This window comes from Colobus angolensis, unplaced genomic scaffold, assembly GCF_000951035.1.
Source record: "Colobus angolensis palliatus isolate OR3802 unplaced genomic scaffold, Cang.pa_1.0 Scaffold202, whole genome shotgun sequence".
In the NCBI taxonomy this organism is placed as follows: Eukaryota; Metazoa; Chordata; class Mammalia; order Primates; family Cercopithecidae; genus Colobus; species Colobus angolensis.
Window position 1 is genome coordinate 1266317 of NW_012115178.1, and position 5624 is coordinate 1271940.

A 5624-nucleotide genomic window follows, 5' to 3' on the forward strand; every position below is an offset into this window, starting at 1 on the left:
AATGATCATTTTACATTTTGTCTTCACGAGTATAATTGTTTTAAATCTTAGCTCCCACAAATGAGTGAGAATATGTGTAGTTTATCTTTCTGCAGTTTTTGAAAGAGATTGCTCCATTTACTGTCCTCAATTTCTCATCTTTTACTCATTCCTCAACCTTTCATGATATGTCTGCTCTTGTCTAAGCAATCTGCTTCCAGCAAGGCCGCTAACCACACCCTTACACTGAAATTCAGTTGTAGCTGATAGCATTTTTCATTCCTCTTGGCTACCATAATACTGTACTTCTTGTTTTTGTCTTTTTTTTTTAAGAGAAATGTAAAACTCAGTTTAATTTCAAGTTTGTATAAAGAATGCATGCCACAGTTTATATTTTATAAATACAACCTATCTTATTACAAATGCAAAATGAGAAAAAGTGATATGTTAGCTATTATGAAGGGTGAAAACATTATATTAACTTCAAAAGGCTGCTTTCTGCATCTGCATCTATGTAATTTCATGATTCTCTACCAATTTCACTTACAGAAATAATCTCTATAGTCAAATTATTGTTCACTTTCATGCCCCCACATGGGAAGTGGTAGGTGAATATCTGTAGGAATACAATTTATTGTCTGTTCCTCCACTCAGAAGTAGCCCTGTGTCTGTCCAGTCTACACTCAGAACTTTGTCTTCATGAGCAGCCAGATCATAGAGAGGAGCCTTACAACTTCTTGTATCTCACAGCTTTAACACTGTTATCTAAAGATCCTGAGATTAGCTGCTGTTCATAAGTAGGAGACAATTTTACTGATGTCACTCAACCGGTATGTGAGGTTAGGGACAGCAACACCAAAGAACCATCTTTAGTTTGGGGATTCCACAGTCTGATATGCCTATCTGTGCTTCCAGATGCTAAACGTTTACAAAGTGGAGAATAGGAAATACAATTAAACACTTTATTTCCTGTCAAAGTTGACTTAAGACTGCCAGATGCAACATCCCACACTCTAATTGTATGGTCCCAAGATGCACTGCAGATTTCTTCAGTATCTGACCACAGAACTGATGGTCTGCTTCCATGTGGCCAGAGAGGGTCTACTATGGGAGTCCTTGTTAGTCCCAACTCTTCTGTTTTCTGTTTCTTTCTTGGTTGATTTGTGGACTCCTCCAGCTCATCTTCTTCATCTGTAGGGATTGTAGACAAGATCTTTAGCATCTTATCCCAGGAGCCACTACAAAATTTAGTTCCTGAGCCATCAACAGCTATAGAATCTACACTTCCAGCATGGCCTCTACAGCAGTGCAGGGCTTTCACTTTGTTTCTCTCTACATTCCACTCCCATAAGAGAATAGTCTGATCCATAGAGGCACTCAATAATAAGCAGGACAAACTATCTTTTTTCCACCCAGGCCACATCTTTTACAACATCCGTATGTCCCACAATTGTCATTATTGACTTTCCTTCCAAGGACCAGATCCAAGAAGTCTTGTCATAAGAACCAGTCAAGATCCATTCCTCTGCTCCTTTAATTGAACTGATCCAGTCATCATGGAACATGCTTTGCTCTGGCTGGGGGGCAGTATACTGCTTGTTTCTATTTCCACAGTTTCTTCTGATGAGATATTCTCCAGTTCCATGTGTTTGAACAAGGGCATTTGCAGAAACTGGTCCTCAGTAAGGAAATCAAACTCCATGTTTGTGGAACTCATTTTTGTCTTTTAGCAGTTTATTGATGATGTTACTAAAGTCAGCAATTTCAGAGGTGGCAGGGATTGAGAAGGGAACATCATCTATGGCATATTTCTTGTTATCAGTGTAGAAGCATGTTTGGAGCTGAGCCATGGTGAGGAGTACACATAAGACTTGCCCACGGAAACGTATGGGTTAGTAGACCCACAACAGGGAACTCCTGTCTTTTGGGACTACAAAGAGGCAGCTCAAAATTAGACTGCACGGGTAAGCGAGGAGCTGCAGTCTAAGCCTGGACTCTGCTTTCTCCTGTTTTTGTTTGTCTTATTTTGTTTTGTTTTGTTTTGGGCAGGCTCTAGCTTCTGAGTTCCCTTTGTATACTCTCGATCTCCATATATTTTATGATTTCTTCCTCTGCCTGCCCCTTACATCTTTCTGGTCCTCAGGAATCAGTGCAACGCCCCTTTAAGTCTCATTTTACACATGTTACTATACTTTCAAAACTTCAGCTCTTAGTTGTTTGTTAATGACTCCAACATCTGTAATCCTATCCCAGTTGGTTTTGCTGAGCTCCATGCACATCTATTCATTCATTCATTCTTTCATTCAAAAGAAAAATCTCCAGTGAATGCCTGTTCTGTGCAAGCAAGTTGCTACATGCTGAGAACACCATGATGAACAAGAGACAAAATCTTCCATGTTGGGGGTGAATACAGCCAACAAATAAGTAGGCAAATAAATAAACAAAGGGACTAAGAAGCTGCTCTGGTCAAATAATCAGGGAGATAGTTTGGATAGACTGTGCTTGAAACTGAGAAGACTTAAAACCAGGTAAAAATGCCTGTTCAAGAAGATCCCGTGATGAAACAGCAAACTCAAATGCTTTGAGGCAAGAAAGAAGTTGATGGGTTTGAGGAAGTAAACAGAGATCCAAGCCTGAATATGGTAATTAGAGTAGGAGTAGTAGGATATGAGGTTGAAGAAGTGGGTAGGAATCACGGAAGGATTTGTGGGCCATAATCTGGAATTTAGGTTTTACTTCAAAGACAATGCAAAGCCACTGAATCATTTCTGGCAAGAGAATAATACTTTATTGTTATTGTTCTTAAGTATTTTATTCTTTTTAAGAGGTTTTATATTCATAACAAAATTGAGAGAAAGGTACAGATATATCCCCACATACCCTCTGTCCCCCAAAATGCATAGGTACATTAAAATAAAAACTTTTTATTTAAGTAAAATTCAGGTAGAGAAAACTACAGATGCCACTGAGTGTTTGTACGTTTTGTAAGTACATCCATATAACTAGTATCTGGGCCTAATAATGAAACACCACTCCTATCCCAGATGTCCTCTCATGTTGTCTTCTAGTCACTACCTGTCCCCTGCTTAGAGTAAGCACAATCCTGACTTCTAACATGGATTTATTTCATCTGTTTTGTACTTTATATGAATGATATCATACAGTATGTGCTATTTTATGTCTGCCTTCTTTCTTTCTACATTCTGTCTCTGAAATTATCCTGTGTCATTTTGTCCAGTGGTATTTTCTTCATTCCCATGCTGCAAAGCAGTCCATTATGTGAGTATTCTGCAATTTATTTATTCCTTCAAATGAAAATGGGCCCTTGAGTAGTTCCCAGTTTGGGAAAATTATAAATACTGCTGTTATAAACAATCTAGTACACGTCTTTTGTTGAACATACGCATTCAGTTGTTGGAAATATACCTAATAGTGGATTTGGGGGTAAAATTTTATGCATATGTTCACTTTTATTAAAATCTATCCATTTTATGGAAAGATTATAATGTATGTGTACATATGGATGTATATTTAAATATATACAGATATATGTGTGTATATTTAAATATATACAGATATATGTGTATATATTTAATTATTTATTTGGAAAATATTTCAAATGTACAGAAGAGTTGCAATAATATTTTAGAAAATATCCATATCCCTTTATTTAGAATCAAACATTGCTAATAATTTGCCCCATCTTCTTTTTCATTTGCTGTCTTTATTTATATAAATTTTATTTTTTTTTTTACCACTTGAGGGTAACTTGCATACATGATTGTATTAATCCATTCTCATGCTACTATAAAGAAATACCTGAGACTGGATAACTCATAAAAAATAGAGATTTAATTAATTCACAGTTCTTCATGACTTGGAAGGCCTCAGGAAACTTACAATCATGCCAGAAGGAGAAGCAAACACATCCTTCTTCATGGAGAAGGACCAAGCAAAGAGGGAAAAGCCCTTTATAAAACCATCAGATCTCATGAGAATTCACCATGAGAACAGCAGCACAGGGGTAACTGCCCCCATGATTCAATTACCTCCCACTGGGTCCTGCCCACATTATGGGAACAACAATTAAAGATGAGATTTGGGTGGAGTCACAGCCAAACCATATCATTCTGCCCTGCCCCCTCTGAAATCTCATGTCCTCACATTTCAAAACCAATCATGCCTTCTCAACAGTACCCCAAAGTCTTAACACATTCCAGCATTAACCCCAAAGTCCAAATCCAAAGTCTCATCTGAGACAAGACAAATGCCTTCTACTTAGAAGCTTGTAAATTCAAGTTAGTTACCTCCTGGATACAGTGGGGAACAGACATTGGCTAAATACACACATTCAAAATGAAATAAATTGGCCAAAACAAAGGGGCTACACGCCCCCATGCATGTCCAGAATTCAGTGAGGCAGTCAAATCTTAAAGCTCTGACATGATCTCCTTTGACTCCATGTCTCACATCTAGGTTACGCTGACACAAAAGGTAGACTCTCACAGCCTTGGATAGCTCCACCCCTGTGGTTTTGCAGGGTACAGCCCCCATCCCAGGTGCCTTCATGGACTGGCAATGAGTTTCTGTGGCTTTTCCAGGTACCCAGTGCGAGCTTTGGTGGATCTACAATTCTGGGGGATGGAGGATGGTGGTCCTCTTTTCACAGCTCCACTAGGCAGTATCCCAGTGGGGACTCTGTGTGAAGACTTCAATCCCACATTTTCCTTCTGCACTGCCTTAGCAGAGGTTCTCCATGAGGGCTCTTCCCCTGCAGCAAATGTCTGCCTGGACATCCAGCTATTTCCATACATCCTCTGAAATCTAGACAGAGGTTCTCAAACCTCAATTCTTGACTTCTGTGCATCCACAGGCTCAACACCACATGGAAGCTGCTAAAGCTTGGTGCCTGGACCCTCTGAAGCCACAGCCCAAGCTATACCTTGGCCTCTTTTAGCCACACCTGGGATGCAGGGCACAAACTCTGTAGACTGCACAAAGCAGCAAGGCCCAGGTTCCAGCCCTCAAAGCCATTTTTCCTCCTAAGCCTCTGGGCCTGTGATGGGAGGGGCTGCAGTGAAGGGCTCTGACTTGCCGTGAAGATATTTTCCCCAATGTCTAGGTGATTAACACTTGGTTCCTCGTTACTTATGCAAATTTCTGCAGCTGGCTTAAATTTCTCCTCAGAAAATGGGTTTTTCTTTTCTATCACATTGTCACACTACAAATATTCTAAACTTTTATTTATTTTATTTATTTAACTTCCCTTTATACATAAATTCCAATTGCAAATCATATCTTTGTGAATACATAAAACTGAATGCTTTTAACAACACCCAAGTCACATCTTGAACACTTTGGTGTTTAGAAATTTCTTTTGCCAGATACCCTAAATCATGTCTCTCAAGTTTAAAGTTCCACAGATCTCTAGGGCAGGAGCAAAATGCCACCGGTCTCTTTGTTAAAACATAGCAAGAGTCACCTTTATTCCAGTTTCCAACAAGATCCTCATCTCCATGTGAGTCCACCTAAGCCTGGACTTTATTGTCTATATTACTATCAGTATTTTGGTCATCAAATCCATTCAATATGTCTCTAGGAAGTTCCAAACTGTCCCACATCTTCCTGTCTTCTTCTGAGTCCTC

General features: G+C 39.2%; 1 pseudogene across 1 annotated transcript; it reads right to left on the reverse strand.

Annotated features, from left to right (window-relative positions):
• Window positions 1-285: 285 nt before the first annotated feature.
• LOC105511668 lies at window positions 286-1982 on the reverse strand (annotated as a pseudogene). The gene has a single exon (XR_001001748.1). The product of XR_001001748.1 is annotated as a ribosome biogenesis protein WDR12 pseudogene (transcript).
• Between the last annotated feature and the right edge of the window lie 3642 nt (window positions 1983-5624).